Here is an 18,476-nt window from a genome sequence, read left to right as displayed (position 1 = left end):
TTCATAACATATACAGATATCAAATGATCACATTTTACACCTTAAACTTATACAATGTTACGTGCCAATTACATCTCAAAAAAGCTGGAAACAAAATCAAAATAAGATAAAAACTTACTTTGACTATTAGAAAAACAAAGATGCTGGTAAATTGTGCTTCGTGGTCTTTGGTTTTCTATTTATATTTCAAACAAATGACCAAGTAGTTGGGGTGGGTTCACTTCATTCCTACATTAGTGGCTCTATCTCCTGATACACTTTGCCTCTCCTTTGGTGGGGAGTCTAACTAAAAGCCCTCTGCTGCTTGGGAGGAGGAATTCACTGACAGGATCGCTTTAGGGTAAGTGGGGCAAGGAGCCAGCAGCTAGGTACTAGTCCCCCAAGTTCCCTGTTGAGCAGGGCTTTACTTGGAGATGCCAATTCACATACCATAAACCACAGATAATCTCCTTGGTTTATTCAAGAGATTTGTTCTGGAGGTTAAGATGCTGCTGCTGATAAAGACAATAGCTAATATTGATATAACGGTTGGTCATGTGCCAGCACTAAGAACATCACATATGTAAATTCATTTGCTCCTCCCAACAATCCTTTGGATTAGCTACCATTATCACACACAAGGAAATGGAGGCACAGAGAGGTTAGATAACCTGCCCAAGGTCACACAGCTAGTAAGTGACAGAAGCAGGCTTTGAACCAATGCTCCACAGTCCATTCTTCTCATCTCTAGGTTCTATCTCTGGGCTGACTGCCCTGAGTAGAGGTGAGAATTGAGTAATTAAAACAGTTTTTCATACATAGACCTTAGTTTCCACATAGACTTAAAAACATTTTATCAGCTGTATGTTTCCCTCTTCCCTAAAAACTGAGCTTGGGGTTGTTCCAACTGCTACTGGTAGAAAAGCTCTCACCTCACTGCAGCGCCTCTTGTAGGGAATCCTGTGCCAGTTATTGGCTTAGGGGCTCCCACCTGCTTCCTGTCACCCAGAAATGTGTTGAAATATCTCATTCACTAATGACCACCATTCTTCACACCCCCATCTAACATACTGTGCTGTTACTGTTTCTTTCTAGTGTTTCTATTTCAGTGAACCCTCAGAGGCCTTGTAAATTTGTGCTCAGGAATCCATCTTGAAATGACTTCATAAGTAAGTACGTTTCCATGGGTATTTTGGCCATTTTGCTATATTGAAATGGCATTGTGCAAAGACGTATAGATTCAAGCTGTACTATTAATTTCCATTTATTTTAATTTGCATATAATTAAGAGAGAAACTATTGCATGGATATAGAATTTAGTAAGTATAGGTTCCAAACAGATTATTTTGTATAATTTTCACTAGGACTCCAAGTAGATATTTCAAGGGCTGGAGGAAGGATTTATTGAAGCTTGAATCTGTTCTGGGTACTTCAGTGAAGCAATTCTCTAGATGAATTTGAGGGATGATAGTTTGTACTCCAAAACTGAGTGAGTTCCTGAGAAATCATCTGAAGGGACTTATGAGATGTTTATCCTATGTTGGCAAAACATTGAATATCAAAGCAAGGGAATTTTTTTTTCCCCTCACAAAATGTTCAATACTTTTCTTCCATGGTTATTGTAAGGACTAAACCACCTAATAGATATGTATAAAAGCATAAGGACTGGCACGATGTAGGTGCCTGATGAATATTAGTTTCCTCTGAAGTTGTGGAATCTCAAAGTAAGCTGAAGCATTAATGTTAGAAGCAGAAAACTTGATTTGATGTGCAGAACTGAAGGTAGTATAGAGCTGTAGTGAAGCTCACGGACTATGGAGTCATACCAACAGAGGTTCAAGTCATCACTCCACCTCTTAATTGCATGTATTTTTATGACTCAGTTTCCCTATCTATAAAATGGAAATCATAATATCTATTAAGTGCATCTATTAGGATTAAAGGGGATAATGCGTGTGATGTACTTGGTGCACTATTAACTGGATATAAAGTACTTAGCACATTATGTGGCACATAAGTGGTCAATAATCTCATCAGCTATTATGATTAATGTAACTCCCATGCTTTAAGGATGTATTTTATACCAATGAAGTATAGCACATAAAGGCACTGGGTCATCTTTTTTTTTTTTTTTTTGTGGTACGCAGGCCTCTCACTGTTGTGGCCTCTCCCGTTGCGGAGCACAGGCTCCGGACGCGCAGGCTCAGTGGCCATGGCTCACGGGCCCAGCCGCTCCGCGGCATGTGGGATCTTCCCGGACCGGGGCATGAACCCGTGTCCCCTGCATCGGCAGGCGGACTCTCAACCACTGTGCCACCAGGGAAGCCCGGCACTGGGTTGTAATGTGATCTTCACAGCACATAATGCTTTAGAGATCACTTTCCCAGAGTATTTAGTGGAACTTCACTTCTTGGGGATAAGACAAAAAGTTTCATGTTCAAGGAAGTTAAGGAAACAAAACACTGTATCCTACTTTGCATATTAAAGATGTAACAAATTTCTCCTTTTTTAAAAAAAATCAACTGTTTCACCTAGCATTTCCTCCAACCTGCTTATCCATACAATAGTGTTTATAATCTGTAGCACCAATGCTGTGGAACACTTTTTGAGAGACTCTGCTTTATGTCTTTAGGTTTAAGTGTATAGTTCTTTTTATCAGAGTCTTCACACTTAGTATTCTTTAGTGAAGCTTTCATTTCAGGCCTCTAGATGTCTAAATCATCTAAAATAGTGAATATTGCTGTTTCTGTAGTAAAGCACACAGTTTTATTTCAGAACAAAACATGTATGTAATGACTCCAAAGCTATACTGGTGGACATTTTGGGGAAATAACTGAAAAAAAGAACATCAGGTTAAAACAATGTTCTCGATAGAAGAAAATACTTCCTATTAAAGGGGACATTGAGTTGTTCCAGTGAATTGTATGTGGTAGATACAACCAACCTCCAGAGATGGTTCCCAGTGAACCACATCTTCTAGTATTCACTCCCTTCCACGTTAAGTGGACAGGCCCTGTCTATTGTTTTAACCAACAGAATGTGGAAGTTCTACACCTAAGTCTGAAGAAGGCCGGGCAGCTTCTGTGCTTTTGGGAGTCCTGAGGCTCCATGGAAATTCTGCTGGAGAAGTGATATGGAGAGTAGGAGAGACCCTCAGACTAAGGGGAGAGGGAGACAGAGAGCGAGGGAGGGAGGGAGAGAGGTAGAGAAGGAGAGAGGGAGAAATGGAGAGTGGGAGAGGGAACGGGGGAGGGAGGGAGAGAGGAAGGGGGGAGAGGGTGAGGGAGAGAACGAGGTGGGGAGAGAGAGGGAAGATGGAGAGACAGGGAGAGAGGTGGCAAGAGAGAGAGGAGGAGGGGGAAGAGAGGGAGAGAGACAGCAAGAGAGAGGCAGAGGGGGGGGAGAGGAAGAGGGGGGAGAGAGAGAGGGAGAAAGAGGGAGAGGGGGAGACGGAGTGAGAGGAAAAGGGAGAGAGAGAGGTGGAGAGAGACAAAAGGGGAAGAGGGAGGGAGAGTGAGACGGAGAGGAAGAGGGGGAGAGGGAGAGAGAGGAAGGGGGTAGAGGGGGAAATAGGGAGAGGGCGAGGGGGGAGAGAGGGAAGATAGGTGGAGAGAGAGGAGGAAGGGAGAGAGAGAGGGAGAGAGGAAGGGGGGAGATGGAGAGAGGGAGGAAGAGGGAGAGGGAGAGCGAGACGGAGAGCGAGAGATGGAGAGCAAGAGAGAAGGACGGGGAGAGGGAGGGAGACAGAGAGAGGAGGAGGAGGGGAGGGAGAGAGGGAGATGAAGAGCGAGGGGGAGAGTGCGAGAGGGGGAGAGAAGGGGAGGGAGAGGAAGGGGGGAGAGGGGGAAATAGGGAGAGACAGGGAAGATAGAGGGAGAGACGGAGAAAGGGGGGAGAGAGGGAGGGAGAAAGAGGAAGAGAGGGAGAGAGAGGGGGAGGGATGGGGGAGAGGGAGAGAACAAGGGGGGAGAGAGAGGGAAGATATAGACAGAGAGAGGAGGAGAGAGGGAGAGAGACAGGGAGGGAGAGAGGCAATGAGAGGGGGAGACGGGGAGAAAGGGAGGGAGAGAGAGACAAAAGGGGGAGAGGGTGGGAGAGAGAGAGGGAAGATAGAGGAAGAGCCAGAGAGGGAGGGGGAGAGGGAGCAAGACAGGGAGAGGGAGTGAGAGGGAAAGGGAGAGAGAGGGTGAGAGGAGAGGGAGAGAGACACAGAGAGGGAGAGAGGAAGGGGGTAGAGGGGGAAATAGGGAGAGAGAGAGAGGAAGGGTGGAGAGGGAGAGAGACAGGGAGGGGGAGGGAGAGAGAGGGAGAAAGGGAGAGGGAGAGCAAGACGGAGAGAGAGATGGAGAGCAGGAGAGAAGGAGGGGGAGGGAGGGAAGATGGAGAGCGGGAGACAGAGGTGGAGAGAGAGGAGGAAGGGTGGAGAGGGGGAGATGGGGAGGGAGAGAGGCAGAGAGGGGGGGAGGGGAGAGAGAGGAAGTGAGAGGGAGAGAGTGCGAGAGGGTGAGAGAGAGAGTGTGAGAGAGAGGGAGAGAGAGGTAGAGAGGGAGGGGGAGAGAGTGAATGGGGGACAGGGAGGGAGAGAGGGAAGATGGAGAGGGGGGAGAGAGAGGGAGATAGAGCAAGAGAGAGGGAGGGCAAGGGGGAGAGAGGGAGAGGGGGAGGGAGAGATGGAGAGGGTGAGGGAGAGGAAGGGGTAGAGGGGGAAATAGGGAGAGAGATGGAGGGTGAGAGGCAGAGAGACAGGGAGGGAGAGAGACAGGGAGGGAGAGAGAGTGGGGGGAGGGAGAGGTAGAGGGGGGGAGAGAGGAAGAGGGAGAGAGGGTGGAGAGGGGGAGACGGAGGGAGTGAGAGGGGGAGAGAGACAGAGAGAGAGGGGGAGAGAGAGGGAAGATAGAGGAAGAGACAGGGAGGGGGAGAGGGAGGGAGGGAGAGGGGGAGAGAGGGTGAGAGACACGGAGAGAGAGGGGGAGAGGGAGAGAGAAAGAGGGCGAGGGAGGAGAGAGAGGGAAGATAGATGCAGAGAGGGAGACAGAGGTGGGGAGGGAGAGCAAGACAGAGATGGAGAGCAGGAGAGAGATGGAGAGAAGGAGGGGGAGAGAGGAGAGGAGGAAGGGAGGGGGAGAGAGGGGTGGAGATAGAGGGGGAGGGGGAGAGGCAGGGAGAGAGGGGAGGAGAGAGAGTGCAAGAGGGACGGAGGGGGGAGAGGGAGAGATAGGGACAGAGGGGGAGAGAGGGAGTGAGGGAGACGGAGAGGGGGAGAGAGAGTGAGGGGGGAGAGGGAGAGATAGAGGGAAGATGGAGAGACGGGGAGAGAGGGGGAGGGAGAGAAAGGGAGAGGGGGAGAGGGAGAGGTGGAGAGAGGGAGTGAGAGGGGGGAGAGAGGGAGGGATAGGGAGAGAGGAGAGAGTGAGGGAGAGTGGGAGAAGGGAGTGAGGGAAAGGGAGAGAGAGGGCAAGAGGAAGAGCAGGAGATAGGGAGAGAGAGTGGGGGACAGGGAGAGATGGAGAGAGAGAGGGAGGGAGACAGAGGGCGAGGGGGAGAGAGAGAGAGATGGAGAGAGGGAGGGGGAGAGTGAGGGAGAGGAAGGGGGGAGAGGGAGAGCGAGACAGAGAGAGAGATAGGGAGGGAGGGAGAGAGGCAGGGAGAGAGAGAGGCAGAGAGGGGTGGAGATAGGGGGGAGGGGAAGAGAGGGGGAGAGAGGGGAGGAGAGAGAGAGGAGAGAGTGCGAGAGGGAGAGAGAAAGGGAGGGGGAGAGGGAGAGACAGAGAAAGAGGGAGGGAGAAAGAGAGGGAAAGAGAGATGGAGAGAGGGAGAGAGACAGCGAGAGAGAGGGGGAGGGGGAGAGGGAGGGAGAGGAAGGGGGTAGAGGGGGAAATAGGGAGAGGGAGGGAGAAAGAGGGAGAGAGAGTGGGAGAGAACGAGGGGGGAGAGAGAGGGAAGATGGAGGGAGAGGGGGAGAGGAGGAGAGAGGGGGAGAGGAAGAGGGGAGGGGAGAGAGTGAGGGGGGAGAGAGGGAGAGAGCGAGGGGGGAGGGAGAGGGGGAGAGGCAATGAGGGGGAGAGGGGGGAGAGAGGGAGAGAGGAAGAGAGGGAGGGGGGAGAGAGAGAGGGAGAAAGGAAGAGAGTGAGGGAGAGGGAGAGAGAGAAGGAGAGAGGGGGAGACAGAGGGAGAAAGGGAGGGAGAGAGAGACAAAAGGGGGAGAGGGTGAGAGGAGAGAGGGGGAGAGAGAGGGAAGATAGAGGAAGAGACAGAGAGGGAGGGGGAGAGGGAGAAAGACGGGAGGGAGAGAGGGAGGGGGTGGAGAGAGGGGGAGGGGGAGAGGAAGGGGGAGGGGGGAGAGGGAGAGAGAGAGAGAGGGAAGATAGATGGAGAGAGGGAGACAGAGGTGGAGAGAGATGAGGGAGGGAGAGATAGGGAAAGGGAGTGAGAGGTAGAGGGAGAGCGAGACGGAGGGAGAGATGGAGAGAGGGATGGGGGAGAGAGGAAGGGAGGGAGAGGAGGAGGGGGAGAGGAAGAGGGAGAGAGCGAGTGAGAAAGAGGGAGTGGGAGAGAGAGAGGCAGAGAGAGGGGTGGAGATAGAGGGGGAGGGGGAGAGAGAGGAAGAGAGACAGGAAGAGAGGGGGAGGGAGTGAGGAGAGGCAGGAAGAGGGGAGGGGAGAGAGTGCGAGAGGGAGAGGGGGGAGAGAGAGAGGGAGAGTGAGAGAAAGGGAGAGGGAAGGGGGAGAAAGGGAGAGGGAGAGATAGAGAAGATAGGGAGGGGAGAGGGGGGAGAGAGATGGAGAGAGAGAGAGGTGGAGAGAGAAACAAAGGGGGAGAGAGAGGGGGGAGAGGGAGAGGAGAGGGAGAGATAGAGGGAAGATGGAGAGACAGGGAAGATGGAGAGACAGAGAAGGACAGAGAGAGGGAGACGGGGAGGGAGAGAGTGCGAGAGGGACAGAGAGGGAGAGCAAGGGGGGGAGAGAGAGGGAGGGGGAGGGAGAGAGGGAGGGGGAGAGGGGGAGAGAGAGGGGGAGCGGGAGGGAGAGGGAGGGAGAGGGGGAGGTAGGGAGAGAGGGGGAGAGAGTGAGGGAGAGTGGGAGAGGGAGAGAGAGAGCAAGAGGAAGAGTGGGAGATAGAAGGGGAGGGGGAGAGAGGGAGAGGGCAAGAGAGGGAGCAGGAGAGAGGGCGACAGGGGGAGAAAGAGGGGGGAGAGCGAGTGGGGGACGGAGAGATGGAGAGAGGGAAGATAGAGGGAGAGAGAGACAAGGAGAGAGGGGGGGAAACGGTGAGAGAGGGGGGAGAGAGGGGGAGAGACAGGGCAAGGGAGAGAGAGAGAGGGAGAGGGCAGAAGAGAGAGGGGGAAGAGAGAGGGAGAGAGAGAGGGAGGGAGGGAGGGAGAGGGAGAGAGAGGGGGTGAGAGAGAGAGAAGAGAGAGAGAGATACCCAGCCTCCCAGCTCAGATAGATAAAAGATAAATGGAAGGCATTAGCCTTTGAACCATGCCTGTCAAGGCACCAGATGTGCCAGTGAACCAATCTGGAAACTGCAAACCAGTCAAGTCCTCAGATGATTGTAGCCCTGACCCAAATCCCATGGGTCAGAACTGCCCAGCTGAGCCTTGTCAACCCACAAAATCATGAGATAATAAAATGGTTATTTAAAGCCAATACATTTTGCAGTGGTTTTTTTTTAAATGCAGTAATAGATAATCACAGTAATAGATGGCTACTGTAGAGAGGTGCACAGAAAAGTATCCAGATGGCATGCTCTTCATTCTGTATTGTTTGCCTAAATACGAGTTGAGGGTAGTGGTTCAAATTTGTTCTCAGGTTCCCTCTGACAATTCTATGCTGGCTGAATTCATAAGAGCTTATAAGGGCAAAAATATCACAGAACTAGTTTGTCAAAATACTGCAGAAAAAATACCTTCTAGAGCCGCTCATGTTTTGTGTCAGAACTTTTCGTCTTTAGAGAAAATTGCCAGAAAGATCTAAAGATAGATTCAGTTCAAACTTTGTTTTTCAGTTTTAAAATTAATACACAGATCAGCAGACGGCATCTTTGTTTTTGTTTAACAAGGAAAAATTATTACTGTATGATTCTCACAGGTCTATTTCCAAGTCATCTCCTGAAAGATCCTTTTTTACCCTGCAGGTTGATGATTCTCATTTAAAAAGTGACCAGGGCTTCCCTGGTGGCGCAGTGGGTGAGAGTCTGCCTGCTGATGTGGGGGACACGGGTTCGTGCCCCGGTCTGGGAAGATCCCACATACCGCAGAGCAGCTGGGCCCGTGAGCCATGGCTGCTGAGCCTGCGTGCCCAGAGGCTGTGCTCCGCAGCGGGGGAGGCCGCAGCAGTGAGAGGCCTGCGTACCGCAAGGAAAAAGAAAGAAAAAATAAATGAAAAGTGACCAAGATGAGAAATGAAACTATGCTTCCCAGGCAGCTTTTCACAGTGAGAGGCTGGAGGAGGAGAAGCAGAGAACGAGGTATCACAAGTGGGGAAGGTGGAGAAGGGCTAGGGCTAGATGGAGAAGAAATAAGTAAAAGTAGAAGAGGTTTTGGCTTCTGTTTGCTTGTTTGGTTTCTGTAATTGCTGTGGTGTGAGAGGAGTGAGTGAAGTGATGAGAAGGAATGATAACCAACATCGGCCTTCTGGGAAATGCTTGACAGTGAACACATGATACCAAATGCTAATACTTTACCAGTAGTGAAGATAATAAATTTTTTCCTCAAGTTATGCAGGCCGACTTGTGCTTCCTTTGAATGTGACTCTGTGAACAGATGGAGTCATATCCCTTGGGATTTACTAGGATTTCACGTGAAAGGTCATTATCAATTCAATTAAATAATGATATGGGAGACACCATTTTAGGTACTGTGTGGGGAGGGAAGAGAATAAAGTTGACAAGTTCTTAAGTTATTGGTAAGCTAGTAGGAAAGCTAAGAAATAGGTCAACAGAATAACGTAGCAGAATGTCATAGCTAAATTAAGACGAGGAGGGAGAACTCAGCTGTGCCTGAAACTGGAGGGTTTATGACCTCTCTGACAGTTTGCATGAATGAACGTGCACTGACTTGCACTTTCTAGGAAAAGAATGAAGAAATGTTTGTTTTCTTGTTAGTCAGCTTGGAAGGGCTCCTGATGGAGAGGAAAGGGCAAGGTCAGTGGAAGGGGCAGAATAATTTTCTCCTCTACCTTGGCTACTGGACAGGTTTTGAATCCCTGCTCAGTGAATTACTAGTAAAAATTAAAGAAGAGAAAGGGAAATCTCTCCCAGCAGCCTCAGAAGCAGCGGATTAAACCTCCACAATCGACTTGATGTACCCTGCCTCTGTGGAATACCTGAATAGACAACCAATCATACCAAATTGAGGAGCCATGGGGAGGAAAGGCTCTTGGTGCTGCAGCCAGGAGTCAGTACTGTGCCTCTGAGGTGGGAGAACCAACTTCAGGACACTGGTCCACAAGAGACCTCCCAGCTCCACATAATATCAAATGGCGAAAATCTCCCAGAGATCTCCATCTCAATGCCAGCACCCAGCTTCACTCAACGTCCAGCAAGCTACAGTGCTGGGCACCCTATGCCAAACAACTAGCAAGACAGGAACACAACCCCACCCATTAGCAAAGAGGCTGTCTAAAATCATAATAAGTCCACAGACACCCCAAAACACACCACCAGACGTGGACCTGCCCACCAGAGAGACACTTTCCAGCCTCATCCACCAGAACACAAGCACTAGTCCCCTCCACCAGGAAGCCTACACAACCCACTGAACCAACCTTAGCCACTGGGGACAGATACCAAAAACAACAGGAACTACGAACCTGCAGCCTGCAAAAAGGAGACCCCAAACACAGTAAGATAAGCAAAATGAGAAGACAGAAAAACACACAGCAGATGAAGGAGCAAGATAAAAACCCACCAGACCTAACAAATGAAGAGGAAATAGGCAGTCTACCTGAAAAAGAATTCAGAACAATGATAGTAAAGATGATCCAAAATCTTGGAAATAGAATAGACAACATGCAAGAAACGTTTAACAAGGACCTAGAAGAACTAAAGATGAAACAAACGATGAACAACACAATAACTGAAATGAAAAATACTCTAGATGGGATCAATAGCAGAATAACTGAGACAGAAGAACGGATAAGTGACCTGGAAAATAAAATAGTGGAAATAACTACTGCAGAGCAGAATAAAGTAAAAAGAATGAAAAGAACTGAGGACAGTCTCAGAGACCTCTGGGACAACATTAAACGCACCAACATTCAAATTATAGGGGTTCCAGAAGAAGAAGATAAAAAGAAAGGGACTGAGAAAATATTTGAAGAGATTATAGTTGAAAACTTCCCTAATATGGGAAAGGAAATAGTTAATCAAGTCCAGGAAGCACAGAGAGTCCCATACAGGATAAATCCAAGGAGAAATACGCCAAGACACATATTAATCAAACTGTCAAAAATTAAATAAAAAGAAAACATATTAAAAGCAGCAAAGGAAAAACAACAAATAACACACAAGGGAATCCCCATAAGGTTAACAGCTGATCTTTCAGCAGAAACTCTCCAAGGCAGAAGGGACTGGCAGGACATGTTTATAGTGATGAAGGAGAAAAACCTGCAACAAAGGTTACTCTACCCAGCAAAGATCTCATTCAGATTTGATGGAGAAATTAAAACCTTTACAAACAAGCAAAAGCTGAGAGAGTTCAGCACCACCAAACTAGCTTTACAACAAATGCTAAAGGAACTTCTCTAGGCAAGAAACACAGAAGAAGGAAAAGACCTATAATAACGAACCCAAAACAATTAAGAAAATGGGAATAGGAACATACATATCAATAATTACCTTAAATATAAATGAACTAAATGCTCCCACCAAAAGACACAGATTGGCTGAATGGATACAAAAACAAGACCCATATATTTGGTGTCTACAAGAGACCCACTTCAGACCTAGGGACACATACAGACTGAAAGTAAGTGGATGGAAAAAGATATTCCATGCAAATGGAAACCAAAAGAAAGCTGGAGTAGCAATTCTCATATCAGACAAAATAGACTTTAAAATAAAGGCTATTAGAAGAGACAAAGAAGGACACTATATAATGATCAAGGGATCGATCCAAGAAGAAGATATAACAATTGTAAATATTTATGCACCCAACATAGGAGCACCTCAATACATAAGCAAATACTAACAGCCATAAAAGGGGAAATCGACAGTAACACATTCATAGTAGGGGACTTTAACACCCCACTTTCACCAATGGACAGATCATCCAAAATGAAAATAAATAAGGAAACACAAGCTTTAAATGATACATTAAACAAGGTGCACTTAATTGATATTTCTAGGACATTCCATCCAAAAACAACAGAATACACATTTTTCTCAAGTGCTCATGGAACATTCTCCAGGATAGATCATATCTTGGGTCACAAATCAAGTCTTCGTAAATTTAAGAAAACTGAAATTGTATCAAGTATCTTTTCCAACCACAACACTATGAGACTAGATATCAATTACAGGAAAAGATCTGTAAAAAATACAAACACATGGAGGCTAAACAATACACTACCTAATAACGAAGTGATCACTGAAGAAATCAAAGAGGAAATCAAAAAATACCTAGAATCAAAAAATACCTAATAAAAAATCAAAACAAATGACAATGGAGACACAACGACCCAAAACCTATGGGATGCAGCAAAAGCAGTTCTAAGAGGGAAGTTTATAGCAATACAAGCCCACCTTAAGAAACAGGAAACATCTCAAATAAGCAACCTAACCTTGTACCTAAAGCAATTAAAGAAAGAAGAACAAAAAAAACCCCAAAGTTAGCAGAAGGAAAGAAATCATAAAAATCAGATCAGAAATAAATGAAAAAGAAATGAAGGAAAAGATAGCAAAGATCAATAAAACTAAAAGCTGGTTCTTTGAGAAGATAAACAAAATAGATAAACCATTAGCCAGACTCATCAAGAAAAAAAGGGAGAAGACTCAAATCAATAGAATTAGAAATGAAAAAGGAGAACAGCTGACACTGCAGAAATAAAAAAGATCATGAGAGATTACTACAAGCAACTCTATGCCAATAAAATAGACAATCTGGAAGAAATGGACAAATTCTCAGAAATGCACAACCTGCCAAGACTGAATCAGGAAGAAATAGAAAATATGAACAGACCAATCACAAGCACTGAAATTGAAACTGTGATTTAAAATCTTCCAACAAACAAAAGCCCAGGACCAGATGGCTTCACAGGCAAATTCTATCAAACAGTTAGAGAAGAACTAACACCTATCCTTCTCAAACTCTTCCAAAATATAGCAGAGGGAGGAACACTCCCAAATTCCTTCTACAAGGCCACCATCACCTTGATACCAAAACCAGACAAGGATGTCACAAAGAAAACTACAGGCCAATATCACTGATGAACATGGATGCAAAAATCCTCAACAAAATACTAGCAAACAGAATCCAACAGCACATTAAAAGGATCACACACCATGATCAAGTGGGGTATATTCCAGGAATGCAAGGATTCTTCAATATACGCAAATCAATCAATGTGATAAACCATATTAATAAATTGAAGAATAAAAACCATATGATCATCTCAATAGACGCAGAGAAAGCTTTTGACAAAATTCAACACCGATTTATGATAAAAACCCTGCAGAAAGTAGGCATAGAGGGAAATTTCCTCAACATAATAAAGGCCATATATGACAAACCCACAGCCAACATCATCCTCAATGGTGAAAACTGGAAGCATTTCCACTAAGATCAGGAACAAGACAAGGTTGCCCACTCTCACCACTCTTATTCAACATAGTTTTGGAAGTTTTAGCCACAGCAATCAGAGAAGAAAAGGAAATAAAGGAATCCAAATCGGAAAAGAAGTAAAGCTGGCACTGTTTGCAGATGACATGATACTATACATAGAGAATCCTAGAGATGCTACCAGAAAACTACTAGAGCTAATCAATGAATCTGGTAAAGTAGCAGGATACAAAATTAATGCACAGAAATCTCTGGCATTCCTATACACTAAGGATGAAAAATCTGAAAGTGAAATCAAGAAAACACTCCCATTTACTACTGCAAGAAAAAGAATAAAATACCTAGGAATAAACCTACCTAAGGAGACAAAAGACCTGTATGCAGAAAATTATAAGACACTGATGAAAGAAATTAAAGATGATACAAATAGATGGAGAGATATACCATGTTCTTGGATTGGAAGAATCAACATTGTGAAAATGACTATACTACCCAAAGCTATCTACAGATTCAGTGCAATCCCTATCAAACTACCACTGGCAGTTTTCACAGAACTAGAACAAAAAATTTCACAATTTGTATGGAATCACAAAAGACCCCGAATAGCCAAAGCAATCTTGAGAATGAAAAACGGAACTGGAGGAATCAGCCTCCTTCAGATTATACTACAAAACTACAGTAATCAAGACACTATGGTACTGGCACAAAACCAGAAATATAGATCAATGGAACAGGATAGAAAGCCCAGAGATAAACCCACACACATATGGTCACCTTATCTTTGATAAAGGAAGCAGGAGTGTACAGTGGAGAAAGGACAGCCTCTTCAATAAGTGGTGGTGGGAAAACTGGACAGGTACATGTAAAAGTATGAGATTAGATCACTCCGTAACACCATACACAAGAATAAGCTCAAAATGGATTAAAGACCTAAATGTAAGGCCAGAAACTCTCAAACTCTTATAGGAAAATATAGGCAGACACTCTATGACATAAATCACAGCAAGATCCTTTTTGACCCACCTCCTAGAGAAATGGAAATAAAAACAAAAATAAACACATGGGACCTAATGAAACTTGAAAGCTTTTGCACAGCCAAGGAAACCATAAAGAAGACCAAAAGACAACCCTCAGAATGGGAAAAATATTTGCAAATGAAGCAACTGACAAAGGATTAATTTCCAAAATTTACAAGCAGCTCATGCAGCTCAGTAACAAAAAAAACAAACAACTCAAACCAAAAATGGGCAGAAGACCTAAATAGACATTTCTCCAAAGAAGATATACAACAAACACATGAAAGAATGCTCAACATCATTAATCATTAGAGAAATGCAAATCAAAAGTACAACGAGATATCATCTCACACCAGTCAGAATGGCCATCATCAAAAAATCTAGAAACAATAAATGCTGGAGAGGGTGTGGAGAAAAGGGAACACTCTTGCACTGCTGGTGGGAATGTGAATTGGTACAGCCACTATGGAGAACAGTATGGAGGTTCCTTAAAAAACTACAAATAGAACTACCATATGACCCAGCAATCCCACTACTGGGCATCTACCCTGAGAAAACCATAATTCAAAAAGAGTCATGTACCAAAATGTTCATTGCATCTCTATTTACAATAGCCCAGAGATGGAAACAACCTAAGTGCCCATCTTCGGATGAATGGATAAAGAAGATGTGGCACATGTATACAATGGAATATTACTCAGCAATAAAAAGAAACGAAATTGAGCTATTTGTAATGAGGTGGATAGACCTAGAGTCTGTCATACAGAGTGAAGTAAGTCAGAAAGAGAAAGACAAATACCATTTGCTAACACATATATATGGAATTTAGGGGAAAAAAATTGTCATGAAGAACCTAGGGGTAAGACAGGAATAAAGCCACAGACCTAACTAGAGAACGGACTTGAGGATATGGGGAGGGGGAAGGGTGAGCTGTGATAAAGCGAGAGAGAGGCATGGACGTATATACACTACCCAATGTAAGGTAGATAGCTAGTGGGAAGCAGCCGCATAGCACAGAGAGATCAGCTAGGTGCTTTGTGATGGCCTGGAGGGGTGGGATTGGGAGGGTGGGAGGGAGGGAGACTCAAGAGGGAAGAGATATGGGAACATATGTATAACTGATTCACTTTGCTATAAAGCAGAAACTAACACACCATTGTAAAGCAATTATATCCCAATAAAGATGTTAAAAACAGAAGCTGGTTTCATCAGGACCTTTCCAAAATACTCAAGTAGCGTCACTTAGGGGCCCAAGTGGCCAAGTACGGCACAGGGATGCAGAGGGTGCCTACACGATGTCTGGAAAAGTGGGCACTCGGTAAACACCTGATAAACAAAAGCCTGGAACACTGGAACTGCTGGCTTTGGGAGCTACAGGAACTCATGCCTTTGGCCTGGGCATGGTTGGTGGTGCTGGGCAACATTAACCTTGCCAGCAAAGGAGTTCTTCAGGGGCTTTACAGGAAGAGGACGAGAGGGATCTGGGAAGAGAAAGGAAAGCCATGTCACTTAGGGACCAGAGGTGCCAGCTTGTTCAGAGTACCTATGAGATACTTGGGAACCCAAAGAATCCCTGGTGGTGGGTGGGAGGGAGGAGAGTGGAGGGGGGGGTTGATTTGCATGTACCAGCGGCTGCAAGAGCAGGAAATGTGTTTCATAAATATTGAAATGACTTCATTTGTATCTACTTTTTGGTGGAGCCTGAGGACATTTGGGTTACAGAAGGTACAATGTCACAAGACTAAATCTAAAGGTCTTCTGTGCTGTGGAAGCAAAGAACAAAGACTAATCCAGACCAAAAACGTTGTACACGGTACAGTTATGTTTCATAATGTCGTACAGGTTGGAATGCAGAAAACGCCAAAGAGGATGGGCCAGTTTTCACGTCCTTGACCTCCAGTTTCAATAGGTGACCTAAAGGACTGTCTTCCTTGTGCTGAATAGCGTCCCAGTGATACCAGGTTCTCATTCATTGTCCAGCCTTGAACACTTGTCAGTGCACCCCGTGAAAATCCAGCTCAATTTAGTTTGAAGCAGAGCCCAGAAAAGTTCTTGCACGATATACATTTAAGAGGGTTTCTTTGGGCAAAAATAGTTACATGTGAATCCTGTTCTCAAAGGCATCCTTTATCTTCCAAGGTCACGTGGTGGTGACTCCACTTGGCAGTTGTTCCTCTGGAGCAAAACCTCAAGTGATAGAAAAGTCCATTCACCTTCTTAGGGAAATCAGATGGACCTTAGGGCATTGATTAGAGAGCAACCTTACCCTCAGAAGTGAGAAATCTCTAAACCAAATTTCTTGTGGCAATGTAAACTTATTTCTATTTATATGGTCTTATTAAAAATTATATAATAAAGTGTATTAAAATAGCCATGCAATAAAGCCATGCATAATGGTGCTCAAGTGCTTTGAGATGTGAATATGTGGATGAGAACCTTGTCTGGCTTCTCTTTGCACAGATCTGTCAGTTTCCTTTGCCATTTCACACCCTTAACTTCATTTCATTTTCCTCTCCGTATCTTCCCCGGATCCACCTGAGTCACCTGACACGTGGTTCTCTGTCTCCCAGAACCACAGACCTGAAAAGCCACTGAAAATGCCTTCTGTGTCAGGATACCCAGGTTATAACTTCAGCCCATTCCCTTCTTTCAGACATCTCTCTTCCTCCTGCTGCCTTTGTTTCTGCATCGTCATACTTTTTTGCCATAGCTTTCAAAGCTGCCTTTATTTTTCCATTTTGGTTGTAAAAGTTCCCAGCCTGGCAAAGACAACTTCACTTTCAGAATCCTCAGGATTAGGTGGAGTTTATTCATAGTTACAACCTAGATGGTAGACAGTCCTTTCTTGATTCTTACGCTCTGCAAGTGTTTAAATGGCTGTCTTGCAAAAGGATTAGCTGGAAAAAGAACTGGGATATTCCTTAATGTATCACATCTGTGCCTTTGTATACATATATTTTATCCTAGGTTATACTTTCTTTTCCTGTTACATCCTCCTGGCTGGGAGTGAAGGAATGATATCATGGATTAAAATGCCATTTCTGGCAATTCATTTCTGACTGACATTAAACAAGCCAAAAAGATGGGATCTTAAAAGACTGTTAGAGTAATACACACAGTATTTATGTTGCCAGTAATATAACAATCGGTCTGCACTAATCAACAGTCAGCACACTAGTGGATTATGTTGATGAATGACTTGGAAGGAGACTTCCTGAATCTTAATGATAATTTTAAATATCATATACAATGAGGTTTATTTTAATGATGGCCCTAGTGTCTTACTACTCGGGAAGAAAGGCGCCCAAGCCTAAACCTAGCAAAGGAGGTAGGTGCCAGGGAGGAGGCTGTGCGGTAGAATGGTTAGGGTCAGACTCATCCAGATGAACAGCTCTGCTCTGGAACATATTCCCTATGGGCCCATGGAAACATTATTTAACCTCTAAGCCTTGGTTTCCTCATCTGTAAAAACAGAGTGTGTTTGTTATGAAGACTAGGCGAAAGGATGCATCCACAGTACTATCTCAGCAGAGTGCCTGGTCGAGAGTCCACTTTCAATAAACGGCAGTGAAGTAGGCATTTGCCATTATTTGGGGCTGTCCATTAACTCCACTATGCTATATTTGGGACATTCCTTATTTTACAGGTCTAATTGGGATACAGAGCTAGTGCCTGAGTATAGAACCTGCCAGAAAATGAGAGACCCTTGCTTTCCCATCCTCCCTTGTGGCTAGGGTGCCCACGTGACCCAGGCTCAGTCAGACGCATACACAGACTCTGAGTCAGGAGTTAAGAGTCACAGAGGGGCGGGACGGAGGAATGTGCCTTGATGGTAGAGAGTGGCAGCTGTAACAGCTCCTGCAGTCGATGGGGGTAGAGAGGGTAAGCAGTGCTGTGGAGATTCTCGAGTTATGTCCCTGGTGGGAGCACCAGCCTGGCCTCCTGTGTTCCTGTCCATTCTCAGTCTGGCTCTGCAGCTTTCCCATTGCTTAGCTCTAAGAACTCTAATTAGGGAGGCCATTATTATGTCACTTTTTAAGCTACATACCTGAAATTCATCTGGAAATGTATTTTGAAAGGACTGTTGTTTTACCTTAATTCACAAACGCCATGAGGATGGGAAGTGTGTCTGCCCTGTTCACCCTGTATCCTGAATGCCTAGAAAATTATCCAGTTATGCAGTAAATACTTAATAAACATTGACTGAACAGCGAGTTATGAGTACAGAACAATTACAGTGACATGTTATACTCTCTTCCCCAAAGGGGTAAGAAACTACATACAAAGCAATCACAAGCTGGTATCCCTGCTCTGGGAGAAGGTAAAGGGTGGGAGAATATACTGCTTGACACTTCTTCATTCACAAGCATAAACATCTTCCAGAGTGGAAGGGGAGAATACCCCAGACAGGAATTTCTATATTTAAAATTTTGGTAAATGTTGAATTAGGAAAATCAAAATACTCTTCTCATGACAACTGGCTAATGATATATATATGAAAAAAAATTCTTTTAAAGCATCAAAAGACAAACAAGATAGTGAGGAATTATTAAAAGAAAAGGGAACTCAGAGAGATGAGCACAGCACTCAGGGCTATTTTTGCCCTGATGACATATGTGGATCCACTAGAGGCAGCTGAGAAGCTAAATTATTCTGGTGGCCTCCCAGTGCTAAGGACAAAAAAAGAACTCTAGGGTGCA

The sequence above is a fragment of the Globicephala melas genome, chromosome 10, assembly GCF_963455315.2.
Source record: "Globicephala melas chromosome 10, mGloMel1.2, whole genome shotgun sequence".
NCBI classification, from domain to species: domain Eukaryota; kingdom Metazoa; phylum Chordata; class Mammalia; order Artiodactyla; family Delphinidae; genus Globicephala; species Globicephala melas.
The sequence above is the reverse complement of the archived record's forward strand: the minus strand, read 5'-3'. Positions refer to the sequence as shown.